This window comes from Anguilla anguilla, chromosome 13 (genome assembly GCF_013347855.1).
Source record: "Anguilla anguilla isolate fAngAng1 chromosome 13, fAngAng1.pri, whole genome shotgun sequence".
Taxonomy (NCBI): Eukaryota; Metazoa; Chordata; class Actinopteri; order Anguilliformes; family Anguillidae; genus Anguilla; species Anguilla anguilla.
The window spans coordinates 34399832-34426936 of NC_049213.1; the positions used below are offsets into that span (position 1 = coordinate 34399832).

At 50.1% G+C, this 27105-nt stretch overlaps 1 protein-coding gene across 8 annotated transcripts in view; it reads left to right on the plus strand.

Moving 5' to 3' along the window:
* Positions 1 to 27105, plus strand: part of LOC118211326 (arf-GAP with coiled-coil, ANK repeat and PH domain-containing protein 3-like) — a 94645-nt gene that overhangs the window by 11858 nt on the left and 55682 nt on the right. The window lies entirely within an intron of this gene.

Consider the following 27105-nt stretch of genomic DNA (forward strand, 5'->3'; position numbering starts at 1 on the left):
GCTCATTTGTGTAAGGGCGGCCATTTTGGGTTGATTACGAGATTATTGGAAAGGAGCTCCCAAAGGGTGTTGCAGTTTATGTTCACCAAGACACCTGACTCAGAGATCTTAGTCCAGCCAAGATTGTGCGTCATTGGACTCCATTCGCACTGGCACATAAACCATATAAGACACAAGTCTCTCATATGAGATGCGCTGAGTATTTATCAGGTGAAATGTAGCCTTGTATATCCCTTCTAATGGAAGGCCAATCTCTGATGTGTACAACTGTCATTTGAAGGCTGGTATAAAACATGGAGGACACCTAGTGAGAAAACACTATTTGTTTGTTTTTTTCTCTTCTAAAGGACTTGGATGCATTTTATTTTCTCGAGCTGTTTCCCAGGCAATTTCTGATTATTGCTTCTGCTCCATTTCTTGCTGACCCCCTTCCACTTTGAATCTGTGTCACTGGCTCCTCCTACCCCCCCACCCCCTATGGTCCTTCCTCCCTTACGCTTGTGTAGAGTGTGTCGGGGGGGGGGGGGTGTACAGGGTGCTGTCCCCTAAATTTGGCCCATCAGCCTCGGGCGTGTGCTAGCAGGGTGCAGGGGTGTCCTCGCCCGTCATTGAGCTCGGTGGATTTACATCACCGCTCAGGGACCCTACGTTCCAGAAACAGAGCGTGTGCTGAAATCCACTGTGACCTCACAGTTCCCAGGGTTCCAGACAGCTGCAAGGAAGGGACAAGCAGAGACACTGCAGCTCACCAGAGAGGAGGCGGGTTCAGACTGTTTGTGGGTTTTGCTCTAGCTGTGAAATTCAATCAGAATTTAAATTGGTAGTGTATGAAATGAGAGCTGTCATGGACGTTGTCAAGCCTGTCTGTGTAAAAAAAAAAGCTATTAAATGGACTTGTTCTGTGAATGTTCTCTGTGGCAGCTGTTCTGCTTTGTTTTTGTATTAATAATCCACCCTTCTCTTGTATGCCAGCCATGGGCCTGAAGCAGTCCCACAGGATCTTGGGAAGCCGTTTTTTTTTTGTTTTGTTTTGTTTTAAACGCTAACACCAACTGTGTCATCAGACCTCAGTCTAAACGGGGGTTAGTTTCCATTGCGTCTGCTCTGCCCGTGACAAAATCAGACATTAGACTGTGGGCTCCAAACATAAACGTTGCTATTCATTTGTTTTTTTTTTTGTTTTTTTTTGTAATGTGGTGGCATAGGAAACATTTTGAAATATAAGCTCTGTCCTTCTAGTACGTTCTGAGATTCCCGCTGTGGTGGCGTCGTCGTCCTTCGGGCGTAAATCGGTCCGTTTCGTTCTGGATGATGAAAGTGTTTTTATAGCTGCGGGTCGTTAGCCTGCTCTCCCGTACAAGCCTTGTCGAAATCGAGGACGGCTTTCCTCAGCATCCCCTCGGCTCGAGGACCGCGGCGTCTGAAAAATTCAACGGCGAGGGCGCGTCGGAACAACGAACACGGCGACGAAAGGAATATGGGATTGCAGAAGCCCTGCGATGTTTTGAAAAAGGGGTTTTTTTTTCTTCTGCTTTCAGACTCTCATAACTACTCTGAGAAAAATCTGGGTCAGACACATGACACTGATGTCTACAGTCCAATATTACGATTGGCGTCTGTAAATTAGCTAAAGTGGGCCTTTTTATTGTTCATCTTTCGGGTAAATTAATGACTGTCCCTGATCAAAAATCGGTTGACGATTAGTACTTCTTTTCCCTTCAGGTATCATTGTATACGTACTGTGTCTAATGAAAGGTTCGAGCATATTTTGCGGGAGCATGTCCAACCAAGCACGTTCCCGGGGTTTTGTTCCGTCGTGCAATGACCCGGGGGGTACTTGTGCGGCAGGGTGTCATACAGGAGCTCAACGTCCACGGACAAAGCCAGAAAGTTCCCCCTTTTCAGCCAAAGAAAATTCCACCGCAACCCAAAATGGCTAGTTCAGCACGTCGAGCGGTTTTTTTTTCTCCTGGTAGCCGTGGCATTCAAACACAAATGTCACGTGTCCGAAAACGTGCTGCGAGCTTTTCGGGGAAAATAAATAGCTAGCGATCACCAGGAATGTGCATTGCTGTTGTTGGCTCGTGGTGAAACTGAATTATTAATAGGGGGAATAGATGCACAATGCAGCATTCGAAGGAATGAGTTGTATGCAGAAAACATTTTCTGTGACCCAGATTGTGTGTATGAAAAGGCTCTGTCATTTGCATTTTTTTCAGAGTAGATGGGGCGACATAGCTCAGGAGGTAAGACCGATTGGCTGGCAGTCGGAGGGTTGCAGGTTCAAACCCCGCCCTGGGCGTGTCGAAGTGTCCTTGAGCAAGACACCTAACCCCTAACTGCTCTGGCGAATGAGAGGCATCAATTGTAAAGCGCTTTGGATAAAAGCGCTATATAAATGCAGTCCATTTACCATTTACCAGATCTTAGTTTAAACCCACTGGCACTAAGTGACTGTGAACCGTATGTTTGATACACGCTCTCAGCAGTATGTCAACGATGAGGCCTGCACAACATGTACTAATGTGCGCTCGTGATCAGGGCTGTTTGGGGGACAGAGATGGCCTGTGTACTTGTTTTTTTACTTGCTCTTTCTGTTTCGAAGGGAACCGACGTTCTCGTTTCCGCAGAGTGAGGCATTCCGCGCGCTTAATATGGAAACTTCGGCGAAAAGGCTTTGTGTTGCAATCTAGCTCAGTAGACCGTCCTGCGAAACGACAATCTTGGAAAGGAGTCCACTGCGAACAAAAACCTGCTTGCTCTGTCTTGGTGTCCAATGAGATTGTGTGAAAAGTTTATTAAGTGCTGGTTAATCGAAAAAGCTGAGCCTCTCTTGACTCGTTTTCCGCGTACTCCACGCTTACCCTAATTCACGGTTTAATTTGCGGGGGTATGGTTTGGGTTTACAGACGCGCATATTGCCTGCAAATGTTGATAATCATGAATTTAGACAACCCCAGCTGTGCGAATGGGCAGCACGAGAGCGTTTGGTTAGTAGGCTAAATGAATGCTTTTATTTAGAAAAAAGTGCTTGTCATGTGACAGGGGTTGTCACTTGACTCTCTCCAGGCCCTACTGAGCCTGAGGAGGCCTGGACCAGAGCCTGTGCCTGACATGGAACTCGGAAGTCTCTGTAAACAACGGGACCTATGGTGGAGCGGTGTGGGGGTGGGGGGGTGGGGGGGGCGGCGGGGGCCCGGCGGGAGGGGTAGTGTGCAGGCTCTCTCCCGAGGACCTCATTGACTTTGGAGACAGAGAGGTGTAGACAGCGAGGACTGTGAGTGGAGTTAAGGATGGAGGGACTCATGGGACAGCTCAGGTCCTCCGAGAGAAGGAGCAGTTCAGGCATGTGGTGCCTGATAGGCTAACGTGTTCCCAGTTAAAATTAGACCTGTGAAAGCAAACACTCACCAGGCCTTTTTTTGTGTGTTTTTTTTTGGGGTTTTTTTTTTTTTGTTTGTTTTGTTTTTGCCCCCATACTGAAATGCTGAAATACCCTGGCGGTTTGCCATCTGGGAAACACATAGCTGGAATGTTCTGGAAGCATTCTGGAGATGCTGGAAGTGGTCATTACAGATTCATGAAAGCCACTTTTCCCTGGAGCTTAATGCTGAACGCGGCCTGTGAATGTGCTGGGCAGCATATGGTCATGTTAGGATTAGTGCTCTTAAAGACTTTATTTTTGCCCTCATCCCAAGGGTGTTTGCATTTGCCGTTGTTTCTCTCAGGATGTCAGTCATTCAGCCTGCCTGTTTGTCTGTCTGTAATGTCTGTCTGTATCAAAGAAGCCTCAGGAACAATGTATTTGTTCATGAGGTCAGTGGTACACAAGGTGTAGGAGTTTGCATTCTGTGACCAAGCTCCATTTAACCCTGTGAGTACGTGACCTGGATTGGCTTTTCACCCACCATTTTAATTCGATAATCCAGAGCAGACATTTGATCCCAATTAGATACAGCTTTGGCACGTCATAAGAAGATTTAGGATTTATTTATTCCATCCGCCGGCATTTGGACAGTTCATGTCTCACTGGTCCTTCCTCTGCGTATTGGCGGATGCTCCCATCATAAATTATCCTTCGCCAGGAAGGAGACACAAACCCAACAAAGGCAGCACTGCCTTCACGGATTCCCCCGGTTGCCGAATTCAGCTCCAATGCGGCTGTCTAGCTGAGCAGATCTCTTCTTATTGGCACAATGTAAAAGCTATTCTTGGTTGAATAAGGAGCAAAAATTATGTTTTAACATTATGGTTATGGTTATTTTTTAGAATGTTTCATTGGGAATAACTGAGCTAACAGCCCATTGGCCTACACTGAGTTGGATTAAACGCCAGCTGAGCTCAAAATATTATTCGCTATTAATTAACATTGCAGGTGGAGTATATTTGATTATTAAGGATTATAATTTTGACATTTGTCTAATGAGAATTTTTCCCGCTGACCGATAAGCAAATTTGAAACCGAAAACTCATCCCTAACACACAGACACACACACACACACGCATGCCCACTTCAAGATGATGACAGCTCCAACGCACTGGCAGTGAAGTGTTAACCGGTTATCGCCACAGAGATTTAGCATTCTGTCAGGGACTCAAAAACCGTCATACATAAATCCCATAAACAATATCCGCTGACGCACACGCACAGCTTAGATGTAGCCCTCGGGTCAAGCCCCGTAAACTAGAAAAAAAAACAATAAAACAATTTAATTCCACAAACAACATTTCCCAGAAACCCAGCTGTGTTTGCTGTTTTACTGGAACACAACGTAAATGCCCCTTTAGTGATTACTATTGACCGAGCGCTATCTGGTTTTCACCTGGCAATGCGGGAGACCACTGCGTTCCGATTCTGTTCGTGTAGTGAATGACTGACCGACCGCACTGTGTGTTGAACTCTCTTGTGTTCTTTGAACCCTTTACGGCGTGAGATCACAAACATGCGATTGGAATGTTCTTAACTGAACATTCTAATGCTGATGTCATAATCACATTAAAAAAACATTCTAAATGGACTGCATTTATATATGGACTGCATTTATATAGCGCTTTTATCCAAAGCGCTTTACAATTGATGCCTCTCATTCGCCAGAGCAGTTAGGGGTTAGGTGTCTTGCTCAAGGACACTTCGACATGCCCAGGGCGGGGTTTGAACTGGCAACCCTCCGACTGCCAGACAATCGGTCTTACCTCCTGAGCTATGTCGCCCCTAAAAAGGCATTAATTCTCTATGCTCTTGTGCTCTTGTGAGCAATCTGATTAATATCAAGGGCAGCTTCAGATAATGGGCTGGGAAATGCATTTCATTCAGCAAATGTAGACAAGGCCCAGTACACAGCCGGGAACAGCATTCTATGATAACCTAACGTCACATTATTCCTATATTCCTATATTCATTCTCATCGTAGGAAGTCCTTACTCATCACACTGCCTAAAAAAAAAAACACAGATGTGGGTTTAACTTCGCCAAAGAATGCACATTATTTAGAGTTGTTGTTACAAGCTGGAAGCCAGCTGAGCCCAGACCAGACATAGACCCACAGTCTAATTCTGAGGTTGGCCAACTTGCTTGTTGCTTTTCAAGCATTCAGACGTTTTGTCCCTCCGTCTCTCTCTCTCTCTCTGTCTCTCTCGCTCTCTGTCTCTCTCTCTCTCTCTCTCTCTCTCTCTCTCTCTCTCTCTCATTGCGCAGACTCCCTCTCAAATCCAAGGGGGTGTGTCCCACTCTAAAACTCAAAAGGATCAGTCTAAATTAAGGTGTGCTAAATGAGGTGATTTTAATTAATCGTGACCGTTAGCCTGTGATTAGGAATTGCGCCGATTGTACATGCTGCCTCTTTTCAGAATCGTGTTGATGCTAACGGGTTCCAACCTCACTGTTGGCTTGGTTTGGGCTGTGCCTGTTCGCAGGGGGAGCTGGGGGAGGAAGTAGTTCCTCTAATTAGGTTCAATTAGCAGGAGGAGATCCCTTTGAGAAGAACGTCGCAGAACACGCGTCCGTCTTACGAGCTCAGCTGCGATTCGATGTTTTTCCCGGGCAGGGCTTTTTCCTGCTGAGCCTCCTGGTTTCAGACGCCAACTGTTCGAAGAGAGTCTCTCACTGCCTGTCATTTTTAGATCTGAAGACATTCCTTTTCTGAAGACATTCCTTTCATCACCTGCTGGGACTTTGATGTGAAGCACTGACGTTTGGGCGCCTGCGTGTCGTCAGTTGTCAGGAGACAACTGTCAGTCCTTTGATTAAACAAAAGTAAATTACTGTGGACAACATGGTCTCATCCATCCATCCATCCATCCGTTATCTATACCCAAATATTCCTGGTCAGGTTCGCAGAGGGTGCTGGAGCCTACCCCCAGCGTACATTGGGCGAGAGGCAGGAAAACATGGTCTTATAAGACCGTGAATTAAATGAGTTTCAGATCTCAGGAAGTTCCCACGAGCAACCTGTCCTCCGAATTCCGTCATATTTTTTTGATTGACGTTCAGTTTTGATCCTCCCGCTTGATCCTGCTTGTAATAAATTCATCGATCTGAGGCTGATTACTGAAAGGCTGCAAGTTACAGGCCTACTTCTAACTGCCAGTTTTGTTTTGAAATTGCGCAACAGAGCGCTCCCAGCCCTGAAATCGCAGTGCGTCCCTGAGTAATGGCCGCTCTCCTTAGAATGCCAGCTGCCGTCAAGAAAACGGCGGGCGTTTCCCAGAGTGCACGTGGATCCAGCTACAAGCAAGTACATGCCCTTCTCAGAATGCGTGTGTGTGTGTGTGTATGTGTGTGTGAGGTGGATTTGCCTATCTGGAATACGGGAGAGGGTTAAAAGTGAGGTTCCAATCGCAGGCTTCTTTTCCTCATGGCACCTGGCAAGGATATCCAATCACAGGCCTGTTTTTCTCCTGGCGCCTGGCTGGACATCCAATCAAACGCCTGGCCTCCTGGCACCTGACACTGCCCATATCCAAATCAGCCCTCTTGCTTACTATTGAGTATACAACTTGTATTAATGACTCAGTTTTTGTCTGTGAGAAACATGAGCCGCCCAGGGTCGGAGTACCCAGCACAGCGTTGTCTGGCTCCTTGGGCGAGTATTGCGTAACGCAGGTAACCTGTCATGAGCGCAGGCAGGTGTGCACACAGAGCGCGGCAGTCAGTCAGCATGGTTACTCCAGCCCGTTTAAACCGCCCGAAATCTGAGGGGGGGTGTTGTGTGGAGCCTCAGACGTGTGACGTTGCCCCTGCCGGCCCGTCCGTACCGGGTTCAGCTCGCAACATCTGCAGCCCAGTCCAGCATCTGGTTCTGATTTGGCCCATCCCGGTCCCTCCCCCCCCCCACACCCCCGCACCCCCCGCCCCCCTTCCTATGAGCCACGCTGTCGCCCCAGTGTGGAGCTCGGCCCGGGTCCAGGCAGGATATGCGTCAGGTCTTCACAGAACGGGCTACGTCGCGACCCTCGCACGGGGCTGGTGTCATTGGAAACTCCCCCAACCCACTCTTTACCGATCGGGGTGCCTGATGCATGCCCCCCCCCCCCCCCCCCCACCCCGCTCTCCAGCTGATGAGCCAGACCTCAGGCAGTCTCTTCCTGCTCATTTCTAGTAATTCAGTGAGTTTTTAAAAAATCCGGTTACAGAAAATCACTATGAGTTGCACAGTAGACTGGACAAAATATGCTCCACTTCCCTGTGCAATTCAGGATTCCTGCACTGAATAATCATATAACACTGTGTGCAGTATTGAAAAGGGGAAATGCTGTTATACCAAACTTAACGCGATGTTTAACAGAGGTTGCCGGTCATTCGCTGAATTTGGAGCTGTTGGTGTTTTTGCGTGGAGTGGAGAAGGAACGCGTGTAGACTTACCAGGTGCTACTGGAACGGGATTCATTTAACGAGATCTTGCAGATATCTTGAGTTCTATGTTTATGCTAGGACCTTAAATCTGCTAGGTGTAGAGTGGTAAGAGTCAAAGAGGAATGGCAGGTTAAGGCGAATGCAATCTGTTGTACAATATGTTCAATAATGGCAATATACAGTGGTGAAAAATGAGTTTGTGGTGGAATGGCTATATGCAAGTGGCACACAGGAGAATGTGTTGACGTGCCTCATGTGAACCATTACACTTTTCCCCTATATACCCATGAATTAAAGGAAAACCTTCCTCAAATAAAGTCACAATCATGACAAAGCAAAAACATTATCGATCCTGCTTGTCCAATCTCTGTAAGCCAATCAGACCAGGTTAACCTTTGTGCTACAGCTGGGTGCTGAGCTGCTAACTTTTGAATGCTGTTATTTAGTCATTGCCCACAGTGCCACACCATTAAAAGACACCAACTTAAGGTTTACATAATGCTGATCCAGTAGAATGTTTAGCAACTGCCATCGCACCTTCTCTTTATCAAACCCTTCTGACTCCCTGTCCACACAGTAAACAGTCCTGTTTTCCTTTGGGAGTCCGATAAGGGGCACACTTCTCTAAAAGCACCCACCCCTCCCTGAATCTGTTGCAAGAATCACGTGACTCTCTGGTGAAGATGAAGATGAATGTGTTAACTCGCTTCCGGGAGCCTCTCTTCCTGCTTCCCGCCTTGAACTTCAGCAGAAGTTGTGTGGGAAGGTCTCACTGGGAATAACGTTGCGCTTAATCATATTAACAGCACAGGAAGTTTGATGAGCACGAGTTCTGGATCGATCCGATGACTGTTCGCTCCTTCCGGGGGGTGACGTGTCTTCATGATCTTGTCTGCCAATGGGCTGGCTTCCAGCCGTGTTTGTTGCTCTCTGTGCTCCGGGTCGCGTCGTGGCGGGTTCACCTGTTTTAATTCACCACAGGCCACGCCCCCACATTAGCTCAGACGGCCAATCGGCATCGAGCAGCTTCGCGGGAGAGTGTGAGGAGGATATGGACCGCACCTGACTCTCAGCTGCTTCTATCAGTAGTTTTATCAGTTATTCAGTTTCCTGTGTGTGTGAATTATGTAAAAGTATTACTTTGTTCGAGAATTGTTACAACAATGCTAGAGTGAATGCTTACAGAATTGCATTGCATACCGCATTATAATGTAAAACATCTTTTTCCTTCACCGTTATCATTAATCAGCTGTGCAGTTTTCTTTGCCAGCCCTTCTGACTTTGACTTGCCAAAAAAAAAAAAAAAAAAAATCCTTAATACAGTTTTGGAGTGCAACTCGCGGCCTAATTCCTACAAGTCTCGTGTGATGTATGATGTCCTACCCACAGGCTTTGTTCCTCGCAACCAGCAGAAAATCAATCGGTTTACATTTTTGGGGTCTTTTTTTTTTTAGATTTATAGTTTCCTTGGCCGGAAGGAATGGTTTTCGCTGCGCGTCTGGTATGTCTTGCTCGCATGCCAGATTGTTCCGGACCTCACAAGAGCGCCGGAGCTTTGTGAGCTCGGACATTCCGACGGGGACCGGCTCGTTCGCATTCTCTTTTATTAGCGTTAGCTCAGCGGCTGCGACGAGCCATAGCTGTGCTTATTGCAGATATCGCCCCCCCCAAAACAGCGAGAGCCCCGGCCCCCCTCTGAATGAGTCAGACGAAGTGTTGCCGGGCTCTGTGAGGTTCGGAACAGGGGCTGGAGGGGGCACGGGCCGCACGGGCCGCACAGTGTCCCGTGCGACACTGACATGGGATCGAACCAGCAACCCTCCAACTGCCAGACAACCGCTCTTACCTCCTGAGCTATGTCGCCCCTATGTCACCCACATGGCTCCTGAGCCAGGTCATCCTCTTTTCTTCTTCCATCCATCTCTCCCTCTACAGTTACCCCTTTCTCCCTTTGCCTCTTTTCCTCCCTTTCTGTCCTACCTCTCAAATTAAAATGCTTTATCCCTCTCTCTCTTTCTCTTTCTCCCTCTATCTATATATCTCTCTCCTCCCTCACTCCCTCTATCTCCTGCTTTCTCTTTCTCAGCCTCTTTCTCCTTCTCTCTCTCACGTTCTCTCTCTCCCTCTCTTTCTCTCTCACACACATTCTCTTTCTCTCTCCCTCTTTCTCTCCCTCTTTCTCTCTCTCTCCTCCTTGACATTTTTGCCTGGCTGAGTCACGCAGGACCACCCGCTGCTAATGTAAACCTGCTATGCCTGCAGAGACACTTCACGCGCCGACCCCTGGCTCTCCTCCTTCGCCTTTTCCTTTCCCTCCTCTCTGAGCCCCCTCTTCCTCTTCACAGCCCCCCCCCCCCGCCCCTCGTGCTTTTGTCAAAAGAGATCGCTTTACTTTTTTTGCCCGCCGACAGTAACCTCCCTCAAAAGCCCAGATTTGCTGTTGTTCTAACACCAGTCAAAAAGTGTGTGAGCATATTACAGATATATGCATCCCGTGTTCCTTCGGTACTGACGTAGGTCACATGTCTTTAATTATAGCGTGTGCAGCTGCAAGAGAGCTCAGAACCTGCAGGTTTCAGATTTAATAGAATACAGTTTTACGCATAACTTGGCCCTTTCGCTTGTGGGAATGTAGCGGTTTTTAAAAAATTTATTTATCTATTTATTTTTTACAGACAAATAAAATCCTAGTCTGATGAAAGCTCTTCCGTGTGTTATGTTTTTTTTTTTTTTTTTTTTCGATAATCTGTTCACAGCCAAGACACAAGTCTGTGATTTAGCAATTACTCACCGGAATGGGCAGGAGCTAACCATGTCAGTGAGCACTCGATGCTAATTAGGCATCTGTTGAGTAAAGGACTAGACCTCCCCTCATTGGTTAAGGAGTCTGTGTGGGTGACTGTGTTGTAGGAATAGTAAGGATATGACATTTGCTATATCTCAGACCTCGCCCCACACAGATGGCCTGGTCATTTATGTTTAGCTGTTTATCAGTAGAAAGGAATTGTTTGTAATGTGGCTGTGATCAATTCATTCAACTGCGCCATTTAGGTCATTATATTGTGCAAGTGCCTATTTCACCAGGTGTTTTTCCAAGTGAAAATATTTAAATTAATTCCAGCAAAGCGTGTTGAACGTTCCAAGTGATTAAGCCGGTTTCTCAGAGTTCGAACGCATTCTGCACGTGTTGAGTGATGTCATCATGACTGGCAGTGGCTATAAAAGAGAGTCATCTCTCGGGTCGCTTTGATACAGATAAACTGCAAAACTTCAAAGGAAGAATGACGCTATTACTGAATAAGAATAAGAAACTAGGCCGCAGTCCATATTGTTTGCATGCGGCTGTTTTAATTCAAGTCACCTGTGTTAGGAAGAGGCTTGCCAGGGTTTGTTGCCCTGTTGTTGACCCCCCACTGCCAGACCTCACCATATCCTGCACCCCCCCCTGCCCTCCCCATCCCTGGGGGCAGGCTGCCCTGGATCGGGCCATGGAGGCCTGCAGTGGAAGGCTTGTGCCTGGCAGCGTTCCCTTCAGTCAACGGAGCTGTGCGTCCCAGCTAGTCCGGTATCCAGGGGCCGTGCAGCCAAGAATAACAGAGTTGTGTGAATTAGCCTGGCGCTCTTCGCCTTGGCATTGTCCACCTGGAAAAAAGAAAACAAGCGCTCCCGTTTGCTCCTCTCCCTCTCCTGCTCGCAGTTCTTTCTCGCCCGCGCGCGTTGGTTCCGAATAGGCCCTGCTGTCCCTGCAGCGGAGAGTAGGGGGCTCGGACCCAACCGTGCCGCCGGAGAACCCGTTCTGGCCTCTCACACACGGTTCCGTTTAGGTGTTCTTCCTAGGAGCCAAACCTTTTTTTTTTTGCAAGTTTAAAAGCTGAACACCAGACGCTTGGCGAGAGAACAAGCGGTGTTGCTTTACTGTATTGGAATGAGAGAAATGCTTCGCAGATTCCTTCGGACACAAAATGGGCCCAAGTGAGGAGATTGTTACATGGACGGTGTGTTCTTCTCCTTGCCTAGGCACAGGAGTGCCGGTGAAACAGTAGCCTACCTGTTAGCTTACAGCTCCCTCCAAAATCTGCAGCTGTACTCGGATTAGTATTGACTTGAGTTACATACAGTGTCCGCTGGCTAAAGCATTCAGACTCTTTATAAGCACCTGTTGGCATAATTTCTGACTGACTGACTGGTATAGAAATTTGGCTCAGTCAGTATGTGTCCAGAACTACACGGAAGAGGAAGAGAATCCCATACAGGTCCCCTGAGGGACGATTGCCAGTTTGGGTCCTCGATCCAGCACCAGTCCCAGGCTGCCCCATGCTCCCCTAACAGCCCAACCTGCAGCCAGATTCAGGTACGGCAATGTGACCAACAGGACTGTTGGACTCACTTACTTTTGAGGACTTCTTAAGGTCTTGGCAACTCGCTCTCACTGACGCATGACCAGCCCAGCCCCCCCCCCCCCCTTTCCCGCCTATTACACGGCACATGGGTGGGCTGTGGATTTTGTGGAATGAAGGCCCAGTGTTTCCTTTGGTTGCCATCGCAACGGCGGGTTCTTGCTTCCGACCGAATGCCCGGAGGACCGGAGACGTCGGATCCAAGCTGTCAAGTTGAGGAGAGGGCCGAGAAAAACGGGCAAGGCCGCCAAAAACAGCCGCGCCGCGAAGGAATACTCGCTTTACGCTCTAGAAATGAGATGAACCTAGTGGAAGAAGTGAGAAAAAAAACATTGTGTCAATACAGTAATAACTGTTCAAGCTTTCCTAATATTGGAAATTTGTTTGGTGTTTATCAGGTTAGTTGTCTATATATGGTAACTGTGGTGCTAGTGCCTCCTTTGGCCGCTGTGAGAGGCTGAACCGGGCTGATTTGATTTGTGTAGTCTGGGTCTGGGTCTTGTAGTCTGTGGTCTGGGTGGTCTGTGGTCCGGGTGGTTTTGGCCCGTATCGGCTCAGCCCAATAGCATTAGCGGTGCCGGCCCACTCAGAAGCAAAGCCACGTGCTGTCGGGCGGCTGCCTGGCTTCACTGCTTCCGTCTGCGTAGGCTCTAAAAGCGGAGAAGATAAACATGTCTGGGAGAGAAAGTAGGGAGTAGGGAGGGCTGCAATCGCTGATCGCAGAAAAGAAAAGAGAAAAAAAACAAGAAGTAGATAAAAAGCAGCCGGGAGTATCGTTTTTCTGTTCTGGAAAACCCTGGACGGTAAATGAAGTCCTCGCATTCCACGTGGACGCTAGCGTTGTGTGTGGCATTTGTGTGAAAACGGGTTGCAGGAAAACCTGCTCTGTTGCACAAAAGGGGCTTCAGCAACTGACCTGGCCTCTCCTGTGGTCCACATCTTCTGCATCCTAGTGGAGGAATGCTTGTAGGCCTCATTCCCAAGCCTGTAAGCTCTGAAGGCCTTCAAGATGACATTGTGACATCATAACCGATTGCCAGCCAATCAGATCTGGGGTAGTTATCTCACTCTTACCCAGCTCTGTGTACCAGTAGAAACACACTTGCCCACAAGCCTGTCGATAACATCATGATGGGTTGAGAGGCAGCAGAACACAATGGAGCGTTGATAATTTGCTTAAGGCAAAACTTCCAAATATCTATGGACCTCCAGAGATTCATCTCCACATCTGGCATCCCACCAAATTTGAGATGAAAACCTGTGATGTTATCGCCAGCAACCCCAGGTCTTTTGGCACTCCAGTTGTGCTGATCGTGCCAGGAAATATGCGGAGGGTTTGTCGGAAAATTACAGTTCAATGAACACAAAGAAATATTGTCCATATGTAAAGCACAGCGTTTTTGAGTTTGGGAAGAATGTAAAATTGACTTAATATGCATTTTTAAAGGCCTGTCACAGCATTTAGCAATCTGTGGCCCAAAGTAAACATTGCCTGCTATGTAGCCATGGAGTTAAATTAGAATTAGACCTATATATTCTTAGGTATTAAAAACATGTTTCACGCTATTAATTCTTTACAGTGTTTTTGGCTTCAGACTTCAAGTATGACCTATTATATGATACTATTTATGCGTAGCATCTCAGAATGGATAGCATAATTCAGAATATTAAACTCTCTCTTTACTGGAACTGTGTAAAAATATATATATATATATTTAAAGAAAGAAATAATACTGTGGTAAAAACAAATTGGTTGTCATGGCGTTTGAATCTTCCCCCCGGAGATTCGTCATTTAACACTAACAACCAGCTGTAAATGTGATGCATGGTGGCAGCTATTTTAGTCAAATTTAACATATGCTGCAATGAGTGTGCGCAGATGTTTTGTTTCATTATATGGCTTGCTTAGCTTTAGGATATGTGGAGGTTAACAGTGATATTAATTCTGTCATTCGAGCAGCAGACAGCATTGTGTGTGTGGGCGCCCATTTTGACGAGACCTTCCAAGGGACTGAAGTAGCATGTTTACAGTTTCATTCCCTGAGCAATACCGTACCCAGTCCAAAACCGATTCCCATGCCGAGCAAAACACATAAACCCTGCCCATCGTTAGAAAAGGCTTTGGCTTGGCTTTCAAACGGTGCTTATGCAATCATTTCAGCGTGTGAGAAATCTGACCTGAGCTGTACCATTTGCAGACGGTCCTGTTGTTTTAGGCCTTGTGGGCTTGTGTGAGTCTTGCAGTGTTTGGGTCCGGCACTGAACAGCGTTGTGGGTGGGCTCGTGGGGTCTGGGTCCTCCGCGCAAATCCGTCACCAGGAAACAGGAAAGCGGATGCTGGGCATGAACAAGAACCTGCAGCCGCCCGGGCCCGTCCGTCTGGAGAGCCCGTCTGCTTGAGAGCCCGTCCGTTTGGTAGCCCATCCATATGAGAGCTCGTCCGTTTGGTAGCCCATCCATATGAGACCCACCTGTATGTCTGAGGTGGCTCGTGCCATCGAGCCTCACCAGGAACAGCCTGACCCCTGTAGGCCCCTCAGAGCCGGGGCAGCCGGCCTAACCGAAGCAGTCCAGCATGCCAGGGTCATTCAAGGGTCACTGAAGGCAGGCCATGGCATTGTGTGTACCACCAATGACATTTTTATTTTTACAGCACTGTGCTGTACCGATTTTACCCATTGTTTACTCAGTTTTATATTATAAATTACTACTTCATACTAGACCCAACTACACGTAGTTGTATATGTTACATTGGGTTATGTCGTGTGTATTAGGAATAGTGTGTATGTATGGAATAGTGTGTACAATGGAGTGTACTGTGCAGTGGACTTTTCAGTGTTAAAGTTTTTACTGTTAAATTATGGTATTGGTTTATTTTAATGTGTCTGTGCCTCTCAAAATTTCTGAAAAGTGTCATCCTGTGTGGACTGCAGGGAAAGGTGCCGTAGGCCTTTCACACACACTCTGTGACAATGGCAGGTCAAAGCAAACTGACTCGGGCCAACTTTCCCACCATTATTTGTGTTTTCCACAGCAGTATAATGGCTCGCAGTTAAAATGTTTCACGGTTTTCACCGAGCCGTTCTTTATTTTTTTCCAAACCAGTAAACACCTTCGATCCCCGAGGGGGTAATTTAGACAGTGTCCCTTTCAGTGATTCCATCACTTCCTGTCCTCCCGCGTCCGAGCAGCCCGACCGGTTTCCAGTGAGGTCGTTCCTTTTTTCCCAGATATGGAGCCTGACCCCTGTAACACACCGTCAGCTTGCACAGCTGCTGCTGCTGCCCCAGGACATGGAGAGGGACATCATTATGGGGACGTCATTACAGGGACATCCTTATGGGCTCATCCTTTTGGGGTCATCATTATAAGGACATTATGGGGACAGCTCGGCGACAGGTGGAAGTGGGCCTGAATGCTCCCTCTGCAGTGGCTCTTGAATTTGGGGTCTGAGGGCCCTAAGTGTGACTCTGCATGAGGAGGGCATTGCGGAGCTGGTGGGGTACCCACTACCCAGTCCAGCCCAGACTGGACCAGCCTAGACCAGCCCGACTTAGCACTACCCAGCCGAGTCCAGAAAAGCCCAGTCTGGCCTAGTTAAATTGCTTGCCTAGTGACAAGTGGCCTGTTAAAAGCTTGCAGAGGAGAACCCACCTCCTGTAGGCCTCTGCATTACATGAATCATCCTCGGATTACAATCATGTTTTCCCACTTCTTTGAGTTTTTCGAAAAAACAAAGATTATGCAGTAGGAAGGTGCTTGTTCCCTTTGAAGAAGGGCCCATTAGGTGTGAAAACCGTGCGCAGAAGAGCCGCTTCCTGTTTCCTTCTCCGCGCTCCGTGTTAATGAGAGGGGATACCTGGGGCTGGTGAGATGAAAGGGTTATCGCCATGGCGCCCACACCTGAGAGAGCAGGCTGGGAGCATATTTGATTGATTTGAGAGCTTTGTTTACATGGCATGGATGTAGGAAACCTGCCGTCGTACAGTATGTGGTGCACGGAGCTGCTTGGTCTTTCAGCACCAGAACAATTCAGCCCCCAAACGGCGGTGATGTAACACGCCTGATTTTAAAAAGGGAAACACTGCCAGATTTTTTCACGGGAAAAAAATGACAGCTAAGTCTCCTTGCATTTCATGCCATCACTGATATCTCAATTGGCACAGACCATGCGTGTCTACAAGGAGAGACATTCTGCTGGAAAATAAATATTGCGCATCCTTTCTCCGGACTGTCTGGATTTTATACACTTTTTTAAAAATCCAATCTACTCAAATGTAGGCCTATTTCCTTGGCGCATTTTACAGAGGACTGTCACAAAGATTCTTTACAGAGTAACAGAAAGAGAATTGAGCAAGAACTGGCCTGAACCCCTGAAAAGCAAGCTGTGATGTTTAAAAAAAAACCTCCCAGAACCCATTATTATAATGTTCCATCTTAACAAGGCTAGTTATGTTTATATTGACTGACACACTTTCCCATGAATATGAACAAATATTTGTCGTTAGTTGCACTTCCTTTTATGTTTTATGATGCCACAAAAATGGGTTTAGGGCTGAAAGCCTGTTTCGCTTTGGAGAAGGGCAGATTTTACTGGCGGCCTCCGCTGTCCTTTTGCCTGAGTGAGCGAGTGAGAACTCGGGCGGAAAGAAACGCGGCGAACGCACGATAAATCTCAGAGCAGACGGACGAGGACGTGAGGAGCGGGCAGCCGCTGCTTGCCAGCGCCGGCTCGGGAGGGTCGGGTCGGGCACAGACGGACGTAGACGGGCACAGAAGGGCACAGACGGGGCACAGACGGGCAGAAGGTCAGCCGCCGCGGACGGACGAGGAAGCGAGGATTCGGCAGCCGCTGGCCAGCGCTGGCTGGAGAGGGGAGGGGAGGGCACAGACGGGCACAGACAGGCACAGACGGGCGTAGACGGGGACAGAAGGGCACAGACGGGCGTAGACGGGGACAGAAGGGCACAGACGGGCAGAAGGTCAGCCGCCGCAGACAGAGGCAGTTGGCTCATGCAGGACCGCGCTCTGGCCAGCGGTGGTGGAGCTGGACGTCTTCAGAGCCCTGTTGGTTTTGGAAAAGGTCACCGTGCGGTCACGGGGAAGGAGAATGTATTTTATGCCAAGTGAGAACAGACCTCCTCCCCCACACACGTGCACATACACACACACGCTCACACACACACACACACCCATACACACATACAGACACACACACACACGTACACGTTTGCACATTTACACTTTATGACTTACATACACATACACACATTCAAACATTCACACGTCATTGCACACACACACACCTACATACACACACACACACACACGTACACACACATTCGCACATTTGCACTCTGTGACTCACATACACATACACACATTCAAACATTCACGTGCCACACACACATTTAGACACACACACACACACACACACCCAAAAGAGATACACGAGGTGGCACACATGTACCGGTCAAACACCAACATTCTCTTTTCAGGCTGGAATAGCTTCTGATTTCCGTTGCCAGGGTTACACTGACTCATCAATACCTTCCCTTTCTTGTGTGGGCATTCCAATTGAAAACAGGAGCCCAGCCGAGACTCGGTGTGCCCAGTGCTCGTGGACCTCTTATTATATAGATCTGCGCGATGCGCTCGATTGCCAGTTCCCCTGCATCAGTCTCACTGTCCCCCTGTGCAGTGTTTATGGTGTCCATAGCAACTGTCTGGTTCCGGCCCAGCGGACCCGCTTGCGGTGACACCAGGGAGCTGAGGGTGCGTGCCAGGCTGGCAGAGGTGCCAAGTGGGCCCATGCCCAGCAGGTTTAGTAGGGCAGCTCCTACCGGTCCTGGACCCTGAGTAGGCCTTGGGCTTCCCCTTCGGAGGGAACAGGGACGCAGAGCCCCACCGCTGCCAGGACCTGCCGCGTGTGATCATGCTAATCTTTCCTTTTTTGAAGGTGAACGCCGTTTCCTTTAGAGTTCACTTCAGCCTGACTGGTGGTTTTTGCTGAAACAGTGGGTCCCGTCTTGTTTTGTAAAAGGGTGCCTTCCAGTTCACGAACAGGAAGGATGAAAATGTTCTGTCATCGGGGAAAGGCGGCAAATTGGAGGTGCCTGCCTGAGGAGAAGTGTAAGGCCGACGGTGAAAGATGGCGGCCATTTTTAAACGCAGGGGCCAGTTCCCTTGCCTCGCGCGAGCTCGTAGGAAACGGCGTTGTGTGTTTAAGGCACGAGCGCGTAGCTGTGTGGCTGTGTGGCTGAAGTACTGTGCGGGCCGTTGGCTCAGATGATGCGAGAGACGCAGGCCCACAGCTGTCCCCGTGAATCTGTATGGACGTCGCGGCTCTGGCATGTCCGAGAGCTGACAGCGCTTTGTGTCTGCGCTCCTCAACCTGGCGATGAGGAGCGTCAGAGAGCAGAGGTGCCCGTCACTGTCCCTTTGGCGAGGGGCTGGAAGAGTCCGCCTGGGGAAGATTGGGCCTGAACTGTGTTTGGAGGGACAGGGGCACAGGACAGCCCAGCTTGACCCTTCGAAGAGCAGGTCTTTTTTGGAATGAAGAAATGTAGGAACAATGTGACGTTGGGTCATCATAGAATGCTGTTCCCAGCTGTGTACTGGACCTTGTCCACATTTGGTGAATGGAATGCATTTCCCAGCCCATTATCTGAAGCTGTCCCATTGATATTAATCAGACCGCTTTTTTAAAATTATTTTTTCAAAATTCCAAGTCAGTGTTCTAGAACGTCGTTGCTTTCAGTTATCAGCAGTTACATCAGCATTAGAATGTTTCGTTAAGAACATTCCAAGCACCTTAAACAGTTAATATCATAAAAGAGCAACACTTCTCTCCGTGAATGAGGCCATTTTATCTTCACAGTGAGGCATGTCTTTGAATGGATGTCTTTTGTAGTCTAGTCACGCTGTTCTCCCACCTTTATCATCTTTAAATTACAGACAGTATTTACATTTGAGCAAAGCTAGACTGACACCTGGACCACTCTCATCTCCCTGCAAATCACTGAAGGGAGACACAGACGAGCAGTATGGATAGGGAGAGAGAGATGGAGAGAAGGAGAGGGAAAGAGAGAGAGGGAAAGGCAGAGGGAGATATTGAGAAAGAGAGAGAGCATCCGTGAGCGAATCTGAAAACAAATACAGAACACGGGCGGACGAGAGGAGAGGCGGGACGAGAACGCGGCGATGGCCGAGGACGAGGTTGCCATGGTAACGGAGGTCAACGAATCGTTGCCATGGAGTCGCCTACTTTGGATTCGGCGAAGGGGGAAAAAGGCAGCGTCCATGCATGCGCACACGCGTGTGTGTGTGTGTGCACGGGGGGGTTGGGGGGGGGGGGCGAGTCTCCAGCGACCGTGGGGGCGAGGATGCGCCTGACGTGCGGGCCGTGTTGGGGGGTTTGCCTCACACCAGCAGATCGATGCTGCCTTGCCGCGTGCGGTGGAGCGAGCCGGAGGTGCGTTTGCTAATGTGAGGTCTTTCAACCCTCTGATGCACTCGCGCAGCGCTGGCGTGGAGTGGCTGAGGTCAAGCCACGCACGCGTCCTTTCGTTTGTTTGCGCTCGCGTGTGAAAGGCACGGAGGCGTTTGAAGCGTCCATTAAGCGCGGCCAAAACAGTTTGTTTTTCTTGCCTGAGCATGACGATCCCACTGCTTCTGAAAATTATTTTCTGGAAATTTCTCTCTCGCCTGGTTTAGTCATGCCAGAGATACGGACCTTGTGCTAGTCATTATATGAGTGGGTGCAATTGCCTACTGGCTTTTCTGAGCCCTGTGGACCTACGGGAACCTGGAGGAACAGTCGCTGGCTGATTTAAATCTCCCAACCAGTGGAACTGCTGGCCTTGATTGCAAGTTATTATTCAACTCTAAAGACAATAGCCAAACAGGCTGCTTTTTCTAGAAAAATACTGACCAGTTCTGGTGGAACATAGCTTAAATGGAATAACGTAATGTACTAGGTCTAAATATAGGTGTATTTCTTCAGCAAGGAACTTCACACACAAAGCACGACAACAGTCAGTTTGAATGTGAATACTGCTGTACCGATTCATAAAAAAACGGCCTTGTTGTTGCCTACGTAAACGCTGGTATGTCGGGCGGTGGGGTCCACACCCAGGGGTTCTGCTCGGGTGACTGCAGATGCTGTGGATTCCAGGTTCCCGTTGAAGCGGAAAATTGGAGTGCGGGGGTTAGGGCGGTGGGGGGGGTTAAAGGTTGGGGAAACACAGGGGTGCGGGACTACCGCGTGTGGCTGGTGTTTTGTTGTGCATTAATCATCACCAGGCCAGCAGAAAGCAGGCAGGCTTTTTCCAGCAGATGTAGAGAACTCTGCGCCGTTTGCTTAACGTTACATGGCAGGGAAGTAGGCGGAGCCACGGTGAGTGACGGAACTGGAGCACAGGGCCTGCCGCGTGGCTCTCCGATGCCCCGGGGGTTATTTGGAGCACCTGTTATAAGAGCAGCGCTCCGGCTAATGCTGTCACCGGGAATGCCGTATGAACCAGTCCCGGGAATACCGTGCGAACGAGTCCTGGGAATATTGTACAAATGAGTCTCGGGAATCCCATACGAACGAGGCCCTAGGAATATCGTACAAACGACTTCCGGGAATACCATGCGAGGGAGTCCCGGGAATACTGTGCACGGGAGTCTTCCGGTGTGACACAGATTTCCAGCGGAGAGGGAATTCCACCCACCAGTGTTCATTCATTATCCAACGTGACAGTAGCAGACCGTCTATTTTATTTTGTAATGCTTTTTCGCCCCATTTTCTCCAAGCTGCCAAGCTTACACGGACATGAGTCTCATTATTATTATTATTATTATTATTAGCATTAGCATTATTAGCATTTATTTGGACCTTGTAGGCTTTTCAGAAAGAGAATCTTAACCCCAACTCAGTCACTGCTCACAGACCAGCATCATCCATGTAGGTAATGCCTGGCAGACACTGTTCCCCTGACTGCATATCAAACAGCTGAGGAGGAAACGAGTAATTTAGCCAATTACTCTGGTGGCTGATTAGGCGGTCAGATTGAGCCAGATTTGGAATCCGGCCAGAGCACCGGGGTTTGCCGGTTCTCCTCGCTGCTTAGACAGCTTTAGGTGTTATTTACTTAACGACTGGGAGATGATAAACCGTGACCTCTCATGTGGAAGATCGGCTTGTGTTGAACCTGATGGCGCTGTTGTACTTTAGAATAACAGACATCGGAGGGAGCGATCGTGTTATCTTTGCCGTTTCCTGGGGACTGCGAGGAATCAGTCCTGGTTTAAATCGTGAGACGCTAACACGCTAAGTCACCGCTGGTTAATATGCAGAAGAGGGAGTGGCGATGCTCGGGAAGTGCGCAGCGGGGCGACAGGAAATGGGCCCGTGCCTGGCCCGGGTGCAGTGCTGTATCTTATTAGACGTGTCAGAGATGGCTGGAGCGAGGGTCTCAGCGAGGGAGCGCACACAAGGAAGCGCGCGGCTAAGAATAGCCCCGCGCTGAGCGTGCTCAGTGGAGCGCAGGAGGTGAAGGCAAGCCCCGACCCCCCCCCCCCCGCCCACTCGCCCCCCACCCACCCACCCAACCCCCCCACTCCCCGTCCTTCACTACCAGCCTGCTCATCCACACGCGAGCCGCACGGCACTCATACGAAACGAGAGCGAAGCGATCGATATTCAAACGACACGCATCATCCTTCTGAGGATAAGTGCCAATCTCCCGATGGGGGAACATCGTGTGCCAACCCCCCCCCCCCCCACCAACCCGCTTTGCATTCCCCCCCCCCCCCCCCCATCCCCCTCCCCGCCCCCCCAGTGCCAGTTCTCCCTGTCTCTAATGCCTGCGGAGACACAGTCTGCACGCGGAATGGAACAGAGCGTCTCCTGCTCTGGATTAGCGCAGACGCTCCTGTGTTAGCTGCCGCGTGTGCGCATTAATGCGCTCTCTTCCCGCTGCCAGTGCGTGGCTCGCATACCGTGTGTCTCTCAGTCTGCGGCTTAATGCAGATGAGCCCGTCTTAAAGACTGCCCGCCTGCCTGCCTGCCTGCCTGCCGCAGACCCCGCTCCAGGAGCCGGGTGAGGTCTGCAGCCTTAGCGGCCATGTTTAATACCCCGGGATATCAGTGTCGTTTTTGCCGACTTGGTTAAGACGGTAATGCGTTTAACAAACGGACAACTGCTTACGGTCGTTCCTGTTCCTGTCGGCCTGAGTCAGAGACGATCTCGGGGAATCTGTAAAGATATTGAGTTTCATAGCGGCTCTCTGATTCCGCGCTGGCGGATGGCGGGATGGCGGTTGAGAGACGATGACAGAATGACGCGTCTCCCGCTGCACCGCACGGTCCGCCAGCGGGCCCAGCTGGCGCCGACGCCGCTGCTGTTCATGGGTCAGTACCTGTGCCCGCCTCCCCCTGGTTACGCCGGTCCACTTGCTGGTGCGCGTGTGGGGCCACCGGCTCCGCATGTGCGGGGGGAAGTGGGGGAGCGGGGAGAGGGGGGTCACGGCATTCCTCCAGCGCGCTTATGGCCACCTGCCCCCGCACCCCCCCCCCCCCCCCGTTCCTTCTGAAGCCTCCAGCGCTCCTGGTCTCACAATGCGCCGATGGGCGTGGCCAAAGCGAGGTGCGAGGCGCTAGCCGCTAGCCCAGCGGTACATTTTTTGAACGCTCAGCTGTCCGTTTACCCTCCCAGGTGAAAGGGAGTGGCCGTGACCATTAACCCCTGGGCCACACAGTGGACGTTGCTGTGTTGTTGGTACAAGCACCACCTAACCCCCCCCACCCCCCTATTTTTTTTTTCTATTATGGAATGGCAGGGCAGCATCCTTCATAAAGACCACACCTCATGTCAGTGGAGCTCCATCATTGTTTTTCTACCCTCTGAGAAGTTGGGTGGCTGAAACCATGAGCTCACCTTCCCTGGAGACACACTGTCAGCTCATGAGTGGGGCACAGCAAGAGCACAGCCATTCCATTTTATTAGCACCCTATCTGCTCATGCTATACAATATAGGCTAGTATAATATAATATCTCATCATTTTTTACCTCCACTGATCAGTGTGTGGGCATGCTGGTAAAAAAGCTTTTTTTTGCCATTCCTATCATCAAAACCTTGATTTTTAGGCCCCCCTGCCCCCCCCCCCCTCCCCCCATGAAAAAAAAACAAATAAATAAATATCCACTCCCTCCTGTTGTGTGTATTTAAACTGTTGAGATTGATTTTGCATGTGGTGTGCATAGCGTACAGCTAATCCGTTAGAGGTGGAGAGGTACACTAAAAGGCCTGGTGACGACTGGAGGCCTATTGATTTGCCATTACTGCTGACCGTCAAATTCTGGAACCTTCTGGCCTGAGTGGGCACAGACTCCCAACGGCAGCAGCTCCGGCCCACTTAGGGGTTGCCATGACGATCGGCCCCCGCGGCAGGCGACTCCATTACTGGAGAGCCACGTGCTTGCCAAATGGGGGGGGGGGGAGCACTTTGTGATGGGGAGGGGAGGGGAGGGGGAGGGGGGGCTAGCAGCTGTCCCTCACGCTAACCCCCCTCCCTTACTGAGCACGCATCCAGAGGGCAGGCAGCTGAGGGATGGATGGGGAGAAGCGCTCAGCCAATCACGGCTGAGCGTGGGGCTCTGCCATCCCCGCACGGCCCGTGGCACATTTTCGCCCTTAGGGCTGATGAAGCTCTCCGCGTGATGTTGAGCCAACATGGCCGCTGACATTTCCATCTCCCTCTCTCAGAGCGCATCTCCTTCAGAGTCTGTCTGTCACGGTTTCCCACAGGATAGTAGTTAGTGGAGGGGGGGGGGAGGTGCCTCAGAGGGTAAGCAGTGGTGGAGTGAAGCGGCAAGCCGTGGTGTTCACATGGTGTAGCCCACACCTGGCCAGGCAAAAACATGACTACACAATGCCAGTTTTGTTAAATGGTGCCACCCTGCTTTTTTCCCTCTTGTCATGGAGATCTGAGTCTGAGGTTTTTATCGTTTCTTCTCCGACGTTGGGGAGGCGCTCGTGAATGCAGCAGAGGTGCGGAGCCTTCCGCTACTTCACACCCGCGGGAAGCCCTGTCTCTTATTGTGAGAAATTTTTTATTTTTTTTACCCAAGAAGCCTTGCAGCGACTGAGTGAAGTGAGATGTCTCTGTAGCTCACAGATTTGAAGGTGGGAGATGAAAGGCATTCCCACAGACGCGGTCTCTTTCACAGGCTCTCACGCGCACCGGGGAGACTGAGATCCTTCTTTTGGCAGCCTTTTTTGGGTGAACTGTGACAGTCACTGGTGCAGGGTTTCAGGGGTGTGCGGTGATGGAAGGATCCAGAAGATGCACCTCGGTCGCTGTTGATGACAGACTGTGGACTTGAGGAAAGCTGTGTCTTGGATTTGCCAGTTTTTTACCTCCTCTGAGGTAGAAAAATAAATAAAATAAAATATCATGGTGTGATCAAGCTTGAGAGACCAAGAACTGAATCTCAATACAACACTGTAGCCTATAGACCATTATTAGTGGATAAATATAATATCTCACATTGTTTTCAAAGGTAAATTTTATAATGTATTATCAGTGTATTATAGGACATTGAGTTACTTATTCACTATACTGATATGGCAGTACTTCCAGAGTAAAGTCTGTGTGTACTGTCTTTGTTTGGAAAACAGGAAGCGGCGGTTAGGTAATGTAATCGAATGACCTAGCTGAGCGTGTGCTCGGCTGTACGAGCGACGGCACCTGTCAGCTCAGCGCGGCGTTAGGCTTCCTGGCACGCTGTGGGCACACGGTGCGCTTGTCTGAGTGCGTTTGTTCATCGGGCCCACGCATCACAGCGCGTCTCTCTCTCTCTCTCTCGCTCTCTCTCTCTTTGGCTATCTGTCTCTCTCTCTCTCTCTCTCTCTCCCTCCCTCTCTCTCTCTCTCTCCCTCTCTCCCTCTTTCTTTCTCTCTCTCTCTCTCTCTCTCTCTCTCTCTCTCTCTCTCTCTCCCGCTTGGACACACGCGCTCAGACAGACGTTCTGCAGGGCCGCGGAGGAGGAGCGGTGCGCGTGCCTCTGCGCTCGGCTGGCCAGGCCTGAAGCACGCAGCCAGGCGGGATTAAATCTGTCTATCTAAGGAGACATTGGAAGAGACCGCGTGGGGGTGGTGGGAGGGCACGTGTGGCAGGGGCGTGCACGAGGAGGCGGGAGGGAGTGCACGGCAGGGTCGGAGGCGGTACACTGGGGGGGGGGGAAGGGCGTGCACAGCGGGCAGGAGGGTGTGCACGATGAGGTGGGAGGAAGTGCATGGCAAAGCTAGAGGGAGTGCACAGCCGGGTCAGAGGGAGTGCATGGGTGGTGTGGGGTGAGGAAGGGTGAGGAGGGAGGGGGTGCATGGCGAGGCCGAAGGGGGCGTTGGGCAGCTCGGACGGCTGACGCTCCCGGTAGGTGTTTGCCGCAGATACTCAAGCTGTGCTGAAATCTCTGGAGCGTTCCTCCCAAAGGGTGAGCCGCGGCTAACTGAGCTCCGCGGCTAACTGAGCTCCTCAGCTAACTGAGCTCCGCGGCTAACTGAGCTCCTCAGCTAACTGAGCTCCACGGCTAACTGAGCTCCTCAGCTAACTGAGCTCCGCGGCTAACTGAGCTCCGCGGCTAACTGAGCTCCTCAGCTGGCTCCCGTTCTGCCCCAGTGGAACATGACCACCTCTCTGAGCTCAACTGCACAGTAATACCACACACGCTGCACAGTAATACCACACACACTGCCCAGAAATACCCCACACACTGCACAGTAATACCCCACACACTGCACAACTATTCTACACACACTGCACAGCTATTCTACACACACTCCACAGTAATACCACACTGACTGCACAGCTATGACACACAAACTGCACAGCTGTTTCATACACACACACACACACACACAGTGCAGTCTTTCTGGCCACAGGACTGCATTTCTCTTTCACCACTGTGTTCCTACGATTCAGCTCGTGTGGTTTTTAATGCTCTTCCAGTTTGTGCTGACCAGCTGACGCTGCTGCATGGCATGCGGGATAAGAGCCTTCATGTGGCGTGCCATCATAATAGTAACCTTGACTGCGGATGCGTGGGCGGACTCACTTCTGATGGACGGAATGCATCTCGTTTCATGCTTAAGTAACAAGTGGTTTGCCTGCTCATGTCTTCCAGAAGTGTGTGAGTGTGTGTGTGTGTGTGTGTGTGTGTCCGTGTGTGTGTGCGTGTGTGTGTGCGTCTGTGTGTGTGTCCGTGTGTGTGTTTGTGTGTGTGTGTGCATGTGTGAGTGTGTGTCCATGTGCGTGCATGCGTGTCCGTGTGTGTGTGTGTGTGTGTGTGTGCGTCTGTGTGTGTCTGTGTGTGTGTGTGTTTGCGTGTGTGTGTGTAGAAATACAGCCCCTCCCCTCTTGCTCACAGGAATTCCTGGGCAGGCTGCTCTGTAATATTGGCTGTAACCCATCTCCATCTCCACCTCCACCTCCTGAACAGCTCCCTATGATCTGGCTTTAAAGCAGGCGTTCCTCTGATGGGGGTTGGGTCCCCACCCCACCCTGGAGGGTCACACCCTGACCTCAGTCTTCAGGGTGTGGTAGTCCTGGGTATGGGGGGGGGGGGTGATGATGGGTGGGGGTGCAGTAAACCCAAACCCCTTCACTATGTGGTGCCCGAACACACTGCTGTCCCAGTCACAAAACTGCCACACGAGCTTTGATCTGTTCCACCTAGAAAGGGTTTACTGCCCAAATCAGCCCAACCCACAGCCATCGTGTTTGGGCTGGGCTGGGTTGGGCTGATTTTGGCTATGGCTGTGTTTTTGTGGAGGAGCGGTGAGAGAACTGGACATAGAGGAAGCAGA